The sequence below is a fragment of the Dendrobium catenatum genome, unplaced genomic scaffold (genome assembly GCF_001605985.2).
Source record: "Dendrobium catenatum unplaced genomic scaffold, ASM160598v2 fragScaff_scaffold_1449, whole genome shotgun sequence".
NCBI classification, from domain to species: domain Eukaryota; kingdom Viridiplantae; phylum Streptophyta; class Magnoliopsida; order Asparagales; family Orchidaceae; genus Dendrobium; species Dendrobium catenatum.
Genome location: NW_021319911.1, coordinates 1,825,278 through 1,843,626, shown reverse-complemented (window position 1 = coordinate 1,843,626; position 18,349 = coordinate 1,825,278). Strand labels below are relative to the sequence as shown.

General features: G+C 35.1%; 1 pseudogene; it reads right to left on the bottom strand.

The window, feature by feature from the left end:
* Window positions 1-1,819: 1,819 nt before the first annotated feature.
* On the bottom strand, window positions 1,820-6,990 carry LOC110112652 (annotated as a pseudogene).
* Window positions 6,991-18,349: the final 11,359 nt, after the last annotated feature.

Genomic DNA, 18,349 nt, shown 5'->3' with positions numbered 1-18,349 from the left:
GGAACGGACTTATAGAATAACCGTTCGTATCGGACGAACCTAGTTCGTACGGGATGATGTGTGTGTACAAAGTCATTTCATACCCATATACATTAGGTTCATTTCCAACGCATTTAAGTAAAATCGTCCAGGAAGATCCACGATCGTACGGGACGATCCAATTCGTATTGACTTGAAAATTTGCAGTTTTTGGACGGTTTTTGTGTCTTTCCTATAAATAGTCCAAACTAAACTACCATATAATCTTTTTGCCTACTGATCTTCATGACTATTAAAAGAAGAGTCAAGAAGAGAGTGTGAGAGAGTGTTAAAAGGAAATTTCCCTCCATTGGAGCGTGAAGGTTTCACTTGGTACTTAAAGGTAAAGTCTTTACTCCTGGTTTGTGATTACTTCACTCTTTTCTCTTTTCTTTCTAGAATTCTTGTAAGAAGATCTGTCAAGGAGATCCGGTTCTCTGCCGACACTTAGCGAGTGTGAACAGCCGAAGGGTTCTCTACTGACACTTGGAGAGTGTGAATAGCCGAAGGGTTCTCAGCCCACACTTGGAGAGTGTGAAAGGACGAAGGGTTCTCTGCCCACACTAGGAGAGTATGAAAGGACGAAGGGTTCTCTGCCCACACTAGGTTAGTGTGAAAGGATGATGGTTCTCTGCCAGCACTGGGGATAGTGTAAAAGGATGACAGTTCTCTGCCGCACCGGGTACTGGTGGAAAGAGTATTTGTAAAGGTTTGTCCGCCTTGCTGTGGGTGCAAAAGGAGAGTCACTATTGGTATTAGTGCAATACTTGGAGGGTGCCTCCTGGGAGTGGATGTAGGTCTGGTTTTGACCGAACCACTATAAACCTCGTGTATTTATCTTTCCGCTGCCTTTTTATTTTTGTGTTTTTACTTAAAAAAAAAATTGTGGTTGAAAAGTCTATTTATACAAAACTCATTAAAGTTTATTTTTCGGTTTAAAAAATTAAAAAGAGGGATTAATTTTTTTTTAAATTATCAATTCACCCCCCTCTTGGTTAACCGTGGGACATAAGCTTAGGTTTAAAAACCTAATTCAGTGAAACTTTCCCCTTTTCCTGAATTTTTCATGTAAAAATTGGTTTCTTTTATGACTCTCTCATCCCTCTCCTTTTATCTATATGTGTGCTGAATCTTTGATCAAAACTAAGGCGTTAAGCTCTTCATATCCCTACCATCACGAATGTTCTAGTTTGCAACAATACTTCTTTTATAAATTGTTTCCTAAAAAATATTTAAAATAATTATAATAAAAAAATAAAAGAATTGGTTAGCAAGTTAGATTATTGAATTGATGCCATTGAGCAGCAATAAAATTCATTGTAATATCATTGTAACATGTCATTTTGCAAATGCTCTATGATTTTATGCATATTCAATAACGGAATATAGCTTATAAATTATTTCTTAAATTATGATATAGCGTCTGGGTTTTATTTATAACTCATACATATTACTTAAAAAAATAATTACATGAAAGGATATTGTTAATTAAAAGAGTGATAGTAGAAATTTATTTACAACATATACGAATCATCTTATTATAGGTACTTACATTTTACAAATAATATAAAAAAATAATAGTACATCTTGCTGTAATTTAAAACAAATAAATTTTATGGAACAGCGGCTCTTTTGATATATTGAATGATTGTTAGCAAAAAGTATTTTTATGAATTGCTTCAAAAGTTTTTAATATAGGTAGAAATAATAAAAATTTCCGCTTGACAGTCAGCTCCTGCATTGATATTCTAAGCTTCACGATCAGATCTCATGAATAATAATATAGATAAGACGACAAAAATGACTGATTTTGGGAAGGAATGCAAATTTTCCACATCTCAAACTACCCTTTAATAGTTTGAAAAGCTCGAATTCTACGAGTAAGATAGTTTAATTTTTTTAAACAATACTGATTTTGTCTGGATCTAATTGCAGCCGCCTCAACTGTAGAGAATCTGAGCGCTGGGAACTGTGTTAATCATGAAACTTCAGACATGTATATGTGAAATTTATGACACCAAACGATGGAAGATAATACACAAATCAAATTCCCAACTCTTAGCAATAAGTAATTCTAATTCCTGAATTACTCTTTTCAATGAAAAGCTCACCAGAATCCTTGGCAGGAGCAAGAACCCTTCTTAAAATGATCGAAGCGACTAGAATCTCATAATATGATTTCATGATCAACAATCATGGAGATGTATGTTATGGCGCTATGGAAATCACCGCAGACTCTCAGATTCTTTGTTATACGAATTGTAGCTTCAGGTGAAGAAGTAAGGATCCCATAGGCAACTGCAAGTCTTTCACTGTGCTCAGAAAGAAGAAAACCTTTTTCCTCATCATCAACATCATGCAAAGCAAAGCATGTTTTAGGAATATATCCTAAAGCTTTGATTCTTTCTATCAATATTCCAAGTAAAGCATATATTGTCAGCTTAGCATAACTTTACTCTATCCTGTACCAACGTTAATTACTGTCTTTACCTGTTTTCTCTTATTTAAAGAACTCTTTACATACTTTTACATTTGAATAGAATTTTCCTTTTTCCTCTTCTTCTCCGGCTTGTGTCTTCTCCTCTCCGAAATCTTGATTGCTTTCATGGTATCAAGAGCCACTTAATGGGGGATCAAGATTCAGCCTCCTCTCTACCTCCCTCCTCCACCGCCATCGCCGGAAATCCCAACCCCGAGCCAGTCATTCCGGTCTCTCTGAAATTTCTCATCACAAACATCAAAAATCATCTACCCCGACGCAAGATTGGGTGCTAGACACCAGTGCTTCGGCTCATCTCACACCGGACAGCAGCAACATTCAATACTCGAACGCGTACCATGGATCTTCGTCTGTCTCCATAGCCAACGGCTCCATCGTTCCAATCCAAGAACGGCTACTTCCTGTCACAGGCGCATTTCGCACGAAAAATCCTCACCGGGGTTCGCCGATTGCATGGCTGCACCAACACCCATCTCTCCGAACTCCAAGCAACTCAACAGCAATCCACAACCCTTTCATGATCCAACTCTTTAGAGACGCCTCGCGGGTTCACTTCAATATCTGTCTATAACCCGTCCGGACATCGCCTTCGCCACAAACCGCGTGTGTCAGCACATGAAGTCTCCAACAGACAATGACTACCTCACTCTAACCAGGCTGCTTCGGTATATTAAGGGAACACTTAATTTCGGTCTTCCCTTAACCACCGGAGACTTGCAACTTCACTCCTACTCTGACGCCGATTGAGCCTCCGACAACTCGGATCGCAAATCCGTCTCCGGCTTCTGCACCTTCTTGGGACCGACTCTCATCTCCTGGTCTGTCAAGAAATAGGTTACCGTCGCCAAGTCCTCCATCGAAGCTGAATACAGATCACTTTCTGCCGCCACCTCCGAAGTCATTTGGCTGCGTCGCCTTGCTGCTGAACTTCACCTACCGCAATGCCTCCCTACTCCGATCTACTGCGATAATCAATCAGCTATCGCAATAGCAAAGAATCCGGTCTTTCACGCCAGGACAAAACACATAGAAATCGACTATCATTTCATTCGGGAGCACATCAATTCCGGCAATATAGTCATTCATCACATTCCCTTGAAAGACCAAGTAGCGGATATTCTTACAAAACCGTTCGCTCCAGCTCGGTTCAAAGAATTGCGCTCCAAATTAACAAATTCTTGGCATGAATTCTTAATTTGCGAGAGGATGTCAGCTTAGCATAACTTTACTCTATCCTGTACCAACGTTAATTACTGTCTTTACCTATTTTCTCTTATTTAAAGAACTCTGTACATACTTTTACATTTGAATAGAATTTTCCTTTTTCCTCTTCTTCTCCGGCTTGTGTCTTCTCCTCTCCGAAATCTTGATTGCTTTCATATATCTCCCGAGACTCTGGATGGGATCTGTCTCCAACAAGAATGTAACAGTACCCTTCTTTCCCAGAATCCAACTGCAACCTGGTCTCTTTTTGATTCCAGATTTGTTCATCAGAAGTCTAATTCTGGCTACATTTTGCCAAAGCCCTACATTAGCATATATATTGGATAGAAGAGTGCAAGTTCCATCATTTATATATTTTAACTCTATTAACTGCTTAAAAGCATATTCAGCAAGTTCAACATCAGAATGAGTTCTGCAAGCACCAAGTAAAGCCACCCAGACAACAGAAGAAGGTTCTGTAGGCATTTTAGTTATCTTCTCCCACGCTTCAGTCAGTCTACCACCACGGCCTAACGGATCAATAAGACAAGCATAGTGTTCAGAACTAGCACTAGTCCATAGTCCTTACCCATGGTTTCAAAATACCTTAACCCTTGTTCAACCATGCCAGAATGGCTACAAGCATAGAGGAGGACAAGGAGGGTTACACCATCAGGAGAAAGACCAGATTTATGCATCTCTGCAAAGATCGATAAGGCATCTTCTCCGCGACCATGCATTCCATAACCTGTCATCAATGATGTAAAAGATACATAATTCTTTTGAGGGATTCTGTAAAAGACTTTTTGGGCAGCATCAATATGACCACATTTTGAGTACATATCAATAAGACAATTGTTAACGAACAGTATCTCGGCCTCAGATTGATTTCGGAAGACATAAGCATGGATTTCACGACCAAATCGCAGGACTGACAATCGAGCACATGCCATCAGAGCACATGATATGGTAAAAGCGTTTGGGGAAGAAGAGCCATCTTTTAACATGGTTGAGAAGAGCTCAAGTGCATGATTGACATCTCCATGCTGAGCATAACCACCAATTAACACAGTCCAGGTTACCACATTCCTTTTACTCAGTGGTATGGACAGGGGCGGAACCAGCCTCAATTTTGAGGGGGGGCAAATACATCACAAAAATAATTAAATATTAAAAAAATAATATTATATATCTATATATTACGAAAAGTTTTTTTTAAAAAAATTAAACAAGAAAAATATAGAAAAAAATGTGTAATTAAACTATCATGAAAAGCATGAAAAAAAATATTAGAGCTAAATGTGAAGAAATATATAGATATTTTAGGGCAAGTTAGGACAAAAAAATTTTTTAGGGGGGGCAAAAGTAATTTTTTAGGAGGGGCAAAACTTTTTTTTTATTCTCCTATATATAAAAAATTTTTTTTTTTTGAGGGGGGGCAATTGCCCCCCCTAAGATCTACATGGTTCCGCCCATGGGTATGGAACTAAATATCAAATGAGCTGAATTGAAATACTTGCACTTTGAATACATATCTATAAGGCCATTTTGCACCTTGAGATCTTCTTCTTCATCAAAATCATCATCTGAAATCAAAAGGCATGTTCTAAGAGCATAAGCATGTACTTCCATTCCTTGAGACAGTGCTCCCACAGAAGCACAAGCTGATAAGAGAGAGATGATGGTGACTTAATTAGGATTAGAACCAGCAAGCTGCATTTGCCTGAAAAGCCTCATGGCCATGACCATGTTGAGCAAATCCAGCAATCACTGTACTCCAAGTCACAACATTTAATTCTATTTTATGCTTTCTCATCTCATTGAGGGCATCTCCAACCGACCTCCAAACGCTTGAATAGAGCTCCCGGCTAGCTCCAGCCGAACTGCAAAATTTCTGCTATATGGCTGCGGGTGAACAGTGGGACGCCAATATTGGCGTTGCACTGTTCATCTCCGCCGTTTTTACCACTCTACCGAACTTGTCGCGGGAAAAAAAGAGGCGACGGTTAACTGCAAAAGGGTGAAAAACGCGTTCCATTGGAGATGAAATCACGGCATTTTGTAGTTTCCGGCATTTTGGAGTGAAAAATGAGATTTTCGGTTGGAGATGATCTGAACAGCTCTAAAGCCTCATTAAATTTGCCATTTTGTGAGTAACCAGTGACCATTGCATTCCAGGAAACCACATCTTTGTTTCCCATTCCTTGAAAAAATTTCAGTGCATCTTCCATCATCCCACACTTGGCATAAACATCGATGAATGCGTTTGATACAAAGACATCCCAATAAAGATCATTTCTCATAGCATAGCCATGAATTTCCCGAGTCTGCGACAAAGCTCTTAAAGCAGCACAGGCAGGAAGAATGTTAACCAAGCTTATAACATCAGACCTCTTACTACTCCTCTCACTAACTCCATTCCCCATCTCTGCAAAAAGTTTCAAGGCAAACCGAGGACCACCTCCCTTCACATAACAAGCCACGATGGAATTCCATGAAATAACATCATCTATTCCCCGTTTAGTAATATCATCAAATACTTGGCAGGCATCCACCAAAACGCCGCAACAGGAGTACATTGTAATTAAAGCATTGCACACAAAGACATTGGAATCAAAGCCAGTGGTACAAATGAGAGATTGGACGAGAGTTCCTCTGCGGTAAGATGGAAGCTCGCCGCAAGCTTTAAGGACGAACGGGAAAGTGTACTGATCCGGCCTCGCTCCGGCATGCCGCAGCCGGAAACAAAGGGAGAAAGCGCTGTAAAGTTGGCAGGTTTGGACGTTCTGTCGGATGAGAAGATTCCACCATAGGATTGGAGAGGGTGTAAGACGCTCCAGAACTGTTATAGCATCAGTAAGGGGTACTGCAAGCGAGGTAAGAAGACACGATGGCCGCGCCTAATTGTTGAGACAAGGGAGATTCTGAAGAAGATGTTGAAGGAAGATGGGAGAGGAGGCCTCGTGCTAGGATTTGTTGGTGTAGACAGCGAATGTGTGAAGACGACTTGCATTCTTGAAATAGAGATAGAAAGTGGGAAGGTGAATTGGTTAAGGGAGAGTGAAGGGGAAGAGTGTTTGTGGAGAAGAGTCTTGAAGTAGTTGTCTTCGTTGCCTTTGCTAAGCGGAGAAGCATTAGGGTGGAGGCGGCGGTAGCTGCAGCGACGGCGACTCATGCGGGCGGCTCTATTGTTGAAACTGAAAGCCGAGGCGGAAGCCATTGATTCATTTCATTGGCACAGACTAAAGGATGGGGGCGGTCTGAATCCGGTTACGGGTCGAACCGAATGGACGCGGCACTTCTTAATCCGATCAGGATCTGATATGTTTTTGCAAACGGATTAATTTTTTGGATCCTAAACCCGCTTTGGGTCCAGATCAACCCTCTTCGGGTATGTTTTACTAATATATTTTTATTTAATATGATTTATTTAAACCTAATTCGAATTGAGGTAAGATTTACTTCAATTAATTTAAAATAAATCAAGCTTAATTCGATTTGGGCAGCATGATTTATTATTTTTTGAAAATAGAATTTACTTATTTCATAACAATCTTCTAAAATCCTCCTAAATCAATTAAAATCTAGTCAAATCGGGTTAATTTTTGGTTTCCAGGTCAACCCGAACCCAACCCGATTTTTACAAATGGGTCGAAATCCCAAACCCAAACGCGACCCTGTTGGGGTTCGAGTTTGGGTCGAATTTTCGGGTCGTGCCAAATATTGACACCCCTAACTCAGATTGATTGTTTAAAAAAATAAGTTACTCTCTTTTTGGACAGTGAGAGTTGAATATCATAATGAGTTAGATGTGTTTTATCCTGTTTGATCTGTTTTGTGAAAGCAGATAAATTATGTAAGAAGAATTGCATGATAGTTCTGACATCAGTATGAGATAGTTCTCCTCTTTCTAATGTCATGGTAGTGTGAGAACTTTTGGATGTATTTCTTGAGAAGTTAGTCAGCTTTCCTTTGGGCAGAGATATAGAGTTATGTATTGATGTATTTCTAGGTACGACCCCAACATCTAAGGCTCCATATTAAATGACACCCAAGGAACTTTAAGAGTTGAATGTGCAGTTTCAAGAGTTGGTTGATAAAAGATTCGTCTATTCTAGTGTGTCTCCATGGGGAGCACCTATTTTATTTATAAAGAAAAAGGATAGTACGTGTGCATAGTTTATAGGAGTTGAATAAAGCCACTTTAAAGAATACGTATACTCTACCACAAATTGTTGATTTATTCGATCAGCTTACTGGATCTTCTGTATTTTTTAAGATTGATCTATGATCAGAATATTATCAAGTAAAGGTGAAAATACTTTTAGTATGAGGTACAAACACTATAAGTTCCTATCCTTACATTTTGTGGTGACTAATACACTACCAATCTTTATGGATCTAATGAATAGAGTGTTCAGAGATTTTTTGAATCAGTTTGTTATTATTTTCACAGATGATATTTTGGTTAATTCTTCTTTTAAGGAAGATCATGCTAGACATCTGAGAATTATTTTGGAGACACTGAGGTAGCATCATCTATATGTAACATTCTATAATTGTTAGTTTTGGCTAAGAAGTATTACTTTTTTGGGGCACATGGTGAGTAATGTTGTTATTTTTATAGATCCTTAAAAAGTTTAGGTAGTTATTGAGTGGCTGAGGCCTACTACAATATTTAAGGTATGTAGTTTCTTTAGTATGGTTAAATATTATAGAAAGTTTGTGAAATATTTTTCTTAAATTTTTGCAGCTCTAGATAATTGTTTGACTTATGTTCCAATTTTGGCTCTTCATCTAGTAGAGAAGATTTTAAGGTATTTAGTGATGCTTTACTAAGAGATTTGGGATGTGTTCTAATATAGCACAAAAAGGCAATTACTTATATTTCTAGACAATTGAAGCCACATTAGAGGAATTATCCAACACATGATATGAAACTTGTTGTTGTAATTTTTATTTTAAAGATCTTAAGACACTATCTGTACGATGTTAGGTGTGAGATTTTTATTGATTATTAGAGTTTAAAGTGCATATTTACTTAGAAGAATCTAAATTTGAGGCAAAGCAGATGATTTGAATTGATTAAAGAATATGATCTAACTATTTAGTATCATTCTAGCAATACTAATGTGGTAGTAGACGCTTTGAACAAGAAATCTTCTGTATTATCATGTGTTCAGCTGACTTCTAATGAATCCTTAATATGGGATATTCTTCTACTAATTAGGATTCTAGTATATTGGCTTAGATGATTATCAACCTTCTTTGTAAGAAAAGATTCAAGAAGATCAAAAGTTATGGATTCCCAGTTTAGGTATGGTAAGAAATTTGAATTATGAGTGTATGATTATAATATTACTTTCTTCAAGGAAAGATTATGGATTCCTAGTTTAGGAGATTTGAGATGAGAGATTCTATATGAGGCTCACTACTAAGGTTATACGATTCTCCCAAGAAGCAGTAAAATATACAATAATTTGAAAGGTATATTTTGGTGGCCTAGATTGATAAAAGATGTTGTATATTTTATTTTAAAATGTGAATCATGTCAGTTAGTGAGATCAAAACATCAATGACTGAGAGATTTTATTATCCATACCCATTTCAGAGTGAAAATTAGAAGATGTGACTATATTTTACTATGGGTTTTCCCAGATCGAGATAAAGATATGATGCCATTTGTGTTATAGTTGATCGTTTGAAAAATTACCTCATTTCATTCTAATATGATAATATGGTTCAGTAGATAGATTGGGGGATACCAAAGGTTATAGTCTCTGATAGAGATGATAGCTTTACCTCCAGATTGTGGAGGGGTATTCAATAATGTTTGGGTGCAAAATTACATTTCAGAATAGCATTTCATTCCCATACTGGTGGACAGTCTAAGAGGACTATACAGTTGCTAGAAGATCATTTGAGGCTATGTGTTTTAGATCTTGGTGGCAGTTAGAAGGATCACATTCCTCTGATCGAACTTGCTTATAATAATAACTTTCAGTCAAGTATATGTGTGACTCCATATGAAGCTCTATATGGTAAGAAATGTAGGACCCCTCTATCTTGAATAGAGGTGGGTGAGAGACATCTAAGTGCCTAGGTGTTAGGCATCTAAGCGCCTCGACGCTGCAACAATGCCTGCAAAATAGTGACATTTCAGTGCTGCAAGCTTGCATTTTTGGAAAATGAACTAGTGTTGTAGCGCTAGGTGGTAGTGCCATAGCGCTAGGCCACTAACTACAAATTAAATATAAAATAAAACTAATATTCTATTAATTTGAGTGCAAAAACTAGCCAAGCAAGAGAAGGAGAGGGAATTTGAGATAGAGGAACGAATTTTGAGTCACTTTGGGTCATTTTTAATCATCATCCTAGTTAGAAAAGTTATCCAGATTGAGGTAGGTCATATTATTCCTATCTCAATATTAACAAAATATGAAGTTTTTTTTTTCAAATTTCTAAATTAAATTTCTATTTTTATTATAAAAAAAGAGGATAACTTTGCACTAATAAAATTTCACAGCATAATTTTTTAAACGCTATAGAGATTAAGATTCTGAATATTATAAATATTTTTTAAAAGTTTTACACTAAAAATTTTGAAATTTGTTTAGTTTTTTTAATAGAAAACAATCATGACTCTAAAAAATAGTGATGTAGTTTGATTAAAGTCATAAAATGATATTTTACATAATCTCTGATAATTTGATTATATTTTAAAATGATAGAGTTTTACTTTGTAAGATTTTTTGTTGTCTACCATTATAAAAAATTGTGCAATTATGAATTATGCTAAATTATGCTTTAATTACTATAATATGATAAAATATATACTTATGTGATTGAAAAATATTAACTGGAAGATATAAGTGGCCAAAATCCTTTGAGATTCTATATGTGACCAGGAATCTAGTGCCTATAAGTCATGTTTTGGTTGTTAAAAAGCCAGGTTCTAGGAATATAAGCCATATTGTGGTGCCTATGGGCATATTCTGGTGCTATAAGTTCAAAGGGAGTCATAAGGGGCTATAATCTTTTAAGATTCTATCAAAAACCAAGAACTATTTTGTTATTTTCTTTGATATGAATTTTAATTTATTAAACATCTTAATATTATTATTTGAATCTTTGGATAACTACTATGCCCTTATTATCTTGCTCAACATAATTATTTATTAGATTGCATTTAACTACATTTAAATGTTCTAAAAATATTTAATAAAAAAATATTTGAAAATTTAGATTGGTGTTTATGGCTTGTAGAGTTGTTGTAGCTCACTATGACTTTACTTCTGGTTTTTAGGATTTAAGAAAAGGAAGGAGGATGTTGATTAACAGTTTCAGAATTTAATTTGAGTTTATAGATATTTCTCTATTTTAATTTTTTTACAGTCATAAATAGCTTTTATTTTGTTATATTCTCTATACTGTAGTTATGTTCTATAGTGTAGATCTTGTATATGCCATTTTGATGAAATGAAAGAGATTTTTTGGATGAGTTTATTTTCAATATTTTGGATGTTTTTAGTAGCTTTATAGTTTATTGTTTATTTAAAATGTATATTGGAAGCGAATTTGAAATATTTTCAAAACTAGATTTTGGGATTTTCCTATCTCAAGTCAATGCCATAGAAATCCTGTTGGGCTAGGTTGTGATAGAAGCCACCTCGTAGTAAATCTTGATTCAACATATAGCTCTACAATATGATATTGAAGGCTCCATTTTATAGTAATATGGATTCTAAAAGTTCATGAGGGATGTTAAGCCCTTAAGAACTAGTCTCGAGGCTAACCAAGAGGGGGATGAATTGGATATTTAAAAACTTATTTAACCAATAGATAGATCTTTTTATAACTTGTAGCGAAAACAAAATTTAATCAATAATTAACAGATTAATCACAAAATTCATCCAAGTAGTTAATCGCAGTAAAAATAAAGTGCGAAAAATAATCAGAAAGAACACACCAAATTTATAATGGTTTGGTCAAATCAGACCTATGTTCACTCCCAGAACCTCCCGTTCTAAGCGTTGCATTAAACCTTTAGTGACTCTCCTTTAGCCCCCACAGCTAGGCGGAGAAGCCTTTACAAAATCACTTCAACATTCCCAGTGCGGCGGAGTAGCCGGTCCCTTTGACACCAAAGAGCACTTCTTCTTCCCAAAACTTCCCTCAAGATGAGCCTTGAATCCGATGGTACTTAGGTGCAAGATTTCCGGAGCAACCGTGTGAACCCCCTCACACTCCTTCGAAAATCCCCATTCTAAGGTTCTTCTCCCACCCAAACTCCACCCTTTCCACTCTCCCTTTTAAGCTTTCTCTTCAAATTTTCTCCAGAAGAAACAAAACCTCAATGGTTGCCAAAGACACCTTCAAAGTCTTTGACAACCCTTAAATAGAGGGCTTTGAAAACCCTTCCAAATCTATTCTGGCAACGAAGATCATCCAGGCAATCCTAGGATCGTCCTGTACGATTAGTACAAAATAGTCACTTTAACCGATATGAACAGCATAGTTCTAGATGATCCTTTCAACAATTTATACTTATCATCTAGGATGATCTCTAGATCATCCGGGATGATTAATTCAAATACAGATAAATCATCTAGCACATAGTTTGGGACATCCAGGAGACTCAGAGAAAAATTAAGGTTTTTCTTACAGATCATCTAGGACGATCTTTTAATCATCCTAGTCGATATGATCGATAAATCAAACCTTAATTACTTTCCTTAACCATATGATTAATTTAGGCATGATTGGTATTACTTGTCTAGGATGATATGGATCATCCAGGATGCTTAGAACAAATTTCCAGAAATATAATCTTGCCTAAATTATGTTGGCAGCTAGGGTTTTGAGATCGTAAAGGATTGTCTAGGATGATAGAGATATCTTCCAGTACAGTTTATTCAAAAGTTAAACTTCTGGTTTTGACAAGATCTTACTCCCCCTGAGTGTGTATGTACATGGTCACAAGCAAGCATGCACCCTTATAGGACTTGACTCAATAAATCAAAAAAGTACATCAATGAAAATTACAAATAACATCACATCATAGCTTATTCTACTCATTCTTGAGCCTTGAATCTTTGTTGGATGATGCATGTTGTCCCTAAAATATTAGTATACACACAAATAAATATATATTGCAGATATTGGAAGATATGAGTCATAATGTTTATTATCATCAAAATAAGAACTCGTGAGCCTGAGTCACAACAATCTCCCCCTTTTTGATGATGGAAAACGTTACTGATTGAATTTACAAATAAAAAGTATTTTCTCCTAATCTCTCCCTCACTAAGAAAAGACTTTTAAAAACAGGGAGAAACATAAATTTTTTTATTTTAAAAAAATGACATAAAAATAACACAAATAAAATAAACTCTATAAATACAACAGCACGCTCTCCCCCTTTGACATTATCAAAAGAAGAGGAGTAAAGAAATATAACAAGAAAAAAATAGACTAAAAGATCAAAAATGGTCCCTTATCTAGTGAAAAATAATTTTGAATTATCAAGAAATTTCTTGTAATGAGAAAGTTACTCCTTGATTTTATTCAAAAGCTATGTAAGGCATGAATTGACTACTCATAACCCAGAAAAGTTAGAAATTCAGAAATTATTAAACCTAGCCCAGGTCTTTAAAAAGGCTAAAGAACTTTTTAAGCTAATATCTAAATCAAGAAACAAATTCGATAAGGAAATAAAAATCTTTTCAAAACTTCTTTCATGAAATATATCTAATAGAAGATTATTGCAAAGTAATGAATCATAAATCATGATTTTCAAGCTGAAGTAACGAATTTATCAAAAAGACATAAGAGTTTTCTAAACTTTAGAGATTTACAAGAAGGGAAGTTAACTTTTTGTGAGCTCATTTTGTTCCTCTTTTCAATTTGGCGCTCTTTCCGCATCTTTTGATTTTTTATATACTTTGTGTATCTTTTCTTTCCATTTTGGTGACATTTCACATCTTTTCAGCTTTTGGCTCATTTTGTGCCTCTTTTAATTTTTGTAATTTGTCTCCTTTCTAAATCTTTAAAATTAGTAAACAATATTCTTATGATAAAGACAAACAACCCGATTAAGATAATCTTAAAGTTGGTTCATTAACTTGCAAAAGTTTCTTATGAGATAGACAAAATGTTGGGAGATGAAAAAGGTTCAATTTTAAAAACTAATTTATAATTTGAAATAGATTTTGAATCAAAAGTGATATAGCCTTATATAAAGAAATGAGATGGAGGGACAAAATCATGAGTTTCCTTTCTTTCCCTGATTTAAGAGAAATCAACCACAACTTACATTAGAATTTTTAGGAAAATAAGAGACAAATTTTCTATTTTCAGAAAACATGATTTTTACAAAAAATTTGTTTTTTCAAAAGTGATATGTGTGTGCTGATCAAAGACAAAACAACATCGAAACTAATTTTAAAATAAAAAAAATAAAAAATAATAAGAAAAATAAAACACAAAAAATACAATGAATAAAAAATAATTAACAACAAAAGTAAGAACACAAACACAAATATAAAAAAACAAGTAAAACATTAATTCACATCATCTCACCTCTGGTCTGATGATTCAGAAGCTAGTTCTACCCAGAAGATTTTTTGTTTTGCATTATCCGCCCTTATTACAATTTGCTTAGCTTTACCCCTTTCCTTTTCTGGAAGGGTCTTTAAGTTTAGGCACTGATTTTTCATATGTCTAGGTTTCCTGTATCCAAAGCAAATAATATCAGAAGAGAACTTAACATTCTTACCATTTTTAGCTTTGTTCCTTTTAATTTTGATGCTTGTGCTTTAATAATCTTTTTAATTTGTTTGTTATTGATGCTAACTCCTTATTTTCATCATCTTTTGAGTTGCCTTTTCCATTCTCTTCAATTTTTAGCACTATAGTTTCAACTATATCCAAAAGTCATTGACCCAAACTTTGCTCATAGGCAATGATTGAGCCAATCAGATTATTAATAAAATGTTTATTTAAATTTTTAGATTAAAAAATTACAATGACTTTGGCATCAAATTTATTAAGTAGAGAACATAGGAATTTATTGATTTTTTTAAAGTTTGTAAGTTCTTTTCCTAATACATGTAATAATTTCATAATTTTAGTAAACCTAGTATACATGTCTAAGATTGTCTCATAAGGTTTCATGCTAAAAAGTTCATAATCATGCATTAAAATATTTAACCTAGATTGCTTGACTTCACAAGTACATTCATAAGCAGTGTATAACTTATCCCAAATTTCCTTGCCAGTAGTGCATACAGATACTAACATATAATCATCAGAATTTAAAGAATAGAAAAAATAATTCAAACATTTAGCATTCAATTGAGCATTGATTTATTCTATTTTACTCCATTCAGAAAAAGGAATATCAATTTTAATTTCATCTATAACACGTGATGATACGGAATAGCCAGTTTGAATCATATGCCATATTTAATAATCAATAGATTGCAAGAAAGTAGACATGCAAATTTTCCAAAGATTAAAAGTAATATTTTCAAATAATGGTGGCCGGGTGATTGAATATCCTTTTGCAATATTACCATTACAAAAATTAGCCATTGATTGAAATTCATAAGTTTTCAAAACTTATTTTATGAATCCCGCTCTGATACCACTTGAAAGTTCATGAGGGATGTTAAGCCCTTAAGAACTAGTCCCGAGGCTAACTAAGAGGGGGGGGGGCAGGTACAGAAGGGGGGGGGGGGGGGGGGGGTGAATTGAATATTTAAAAACTTCTTTAAAAAATAGAAAGATCTTTTTATAACATGTAACATAAATGAATTAAATCAATAACAAAAAGATCAATCACATATTTCACCTAAGCAGTTAATCGAAGTAAAAATAAAGTGCATAAAATAATTAAAAAGAACACACCAAATTTATAGTGGTTCGGTCAAATCAGACCTACATCCATTCCCTAGAACCTCCCATTCCAGACGTTGGACTAAACCTTTAGTGACTCTCTTTTAGCCTCCATAGCTAGGCGGAGAAGCCTTTACAAAATTACTTCCATCTTCCCCGGTGCGGCGGAGTAGCCAGGTCCTTTGATACCAAAGAGCACTTCTTCTTATCAAAACTTCCCTCGAGATGAGCCTTGAATCCAATGATACTTAGGTGCAAGCTTGCCGGAGCAACCATGTGAACCCCCTCACACTTCCTTGAAAATCCTCCTTCCAAGGTTCTTCTCCCACCCAAACTCCACCCTTTACACTCTCCTTTTCCTCTTCAAGTTTTCTCCAAAAGAAATGAAGCCTCAATGGCTACCAAAGACACCTTCAAAGTCTTTGATAACCCTTAAATAATGGGCTTTGAAAACCCTTTTAAATCTATTCAGGCGGCGAAGATTGTCCAGGACGATCTTGGGATCCTCTTGTACGATTAGTACAAAATGGCCACTTTAGCCAATACGAACAGCATAGTCTTGGACTATCCTTTCAACAATTTGTACTTATCATCCAGGATGATCTCTTGATCGTCTGAGATGATTAGTTCAAATTTAGACAAATCGTCCAACACACCTCACTCCCTACCACTACCTCACTACCTCACTCTCTCTCATTTTCTTGGCCAGGAAGGAAAGGAAAGAGGAGGGGCAGGGAAGGGAGAGAGGGGATAGGAGAGAAAAGAGAGAGGAAGCTCTCTAGGACTTTTTCATTCAATGCTTTAGTTTTGGATTTTATTCTATTTAAAGTAACTATACTCTTACTTTTATTTTTGATGGTTTTGATTTTTATAAGTTTTATCTCTCTTAAATCAATAAAAATGTATTTTTTTTATTTATCAAACTTTAATCATGTAAATTTTTGTATATAATAGATATATAATCTTCATAAGCATTTTGACTGCAACATTATTTAATTCCATAAGATAAATTGGTAGTTATGGTTTTCTAAAATTAATGCCTATTGTATATATTTCGCTCCATTTCATGGATTATTTCATTTTATACATGATATTGTATTATATAGAGAAAATTCTACAACATATATATGAGTTAAATGTGGAATTTACATGTAAGCAAAGAAGGCTAGTTGTTAACACTAAAATTAATATGGGTTGGCTCTTAAAATATAATACCCTCTACAAGAAAGGGGGCTAACGGGCTTTCCTTAAAATAAATATTAGCAGTGTGATCCTCAATGTAGCTTGTAACTGATTGACCGAATTATGCTAATGAGTAAAGAGTGATGATTCCATATTGATTATGTAAAGAAGCCTACAAATTGAGTTAACATAATGATTAATAATTATAAGATAAATGTTGACCACATTTTTGCACATTTTTTTCTACTAGCATACTTGATAAACTTAATTGAGCATTGAGCCTAATTTGAGTTTGGATTGACTTGAATCAAGTTGAATTAGAACCATAATAGTTTAATTAAGCTTAATTTATGCCTATTAGCCTTGTCAAATGCAATTTAAAGTAATTAGGTGTCGAATCAAGTGTAATTTTATTGAATCAAGGTAATTAAAGCAAATCGACTCAAATCTGGTCCAATTTGAGCCTGATTTTAGCTTGGTTAGCCTAATTTAATTTCAATTAAAATTTAATTAGCATTTTAATAGTTTTGAATTTGCTTCAATTTTAGGAAATGTAACTCTATGGCTCTGATCTTCCTGAAATTCAAAATCAGCCGTTGATGCAGTGTTCAATCGTGTGACCTCCCATTTCGGTGCATTTTTGGATTTCAGTAGTAGAGGTCTGAGTGGTAGAATGCCATTTTTGTGTCTGGAGAGTAGAAAATCTTTGAGGGAAGAGTTTTAGAGGGCGTTGATGAATCCTTCCTAAGGGGATTCGGTTGATTTTTTCCCCTCTCCCGTGCTCTTCCTCTCGGATGAATGAGTCTGAGCACAAAGAAGGTATCGTTCTTGCCCTCAGTCCATGTTCATGAGTCCCAATCAAAGCCCTCTCCTAGGCCTCTTTTGTTTCCACACCCTAGAAAACTCCAGCGGAAGGATCCCCCTCTCCCTCTCTCTCGTCTGAGCTCTCGACCAAGCTCTGATCTCCTGTCGCCTCCCATTCGCCCGCAAAGGTAACACCTCCCTATTTTCTTCTTCTTTTATTTCCTTATCTCCTTCTTCTACTTCTCTTCTCTTCTTATTCGTCTTACCCTTACAAATTTTTTTATCCTTATATATTTCCTTCTTTTTTCCCTTTCTCTTTCCCCCTTCTCCTTCTTTTCCTTCTTCTTTATTCACATTTCTTCTCTCCCTCTTTCTCTTCCACTTTCTTCTTCTTCTTTTTCTTGATCTCTTCCCTTATTTCTTCTTCCACTTTTTTTTTCTTTTTGTTCCCCCTGTTCACTTTCTCTTCTTTTTCTTCTTCATCTATCTCGCCTTTTTCATTCATATTTTCTTCTTCTCCCTACTTTATTATCTAAAAAAATGTGTAGGAAAATTTTTTATATGAAATTTGCTCCTCTTATTTTACATACATATTGCATGCTAGTTACTCAATGTAATGCCTTAGAAAAATGATGTGGTAATCAATGGTTTTGTTTGTGTTGAAATTTTATATGGAGATGTCCTTTATGTTAAATAAAATCTTCTAATCAACTTTGCAATATATATATATATATATATATATAT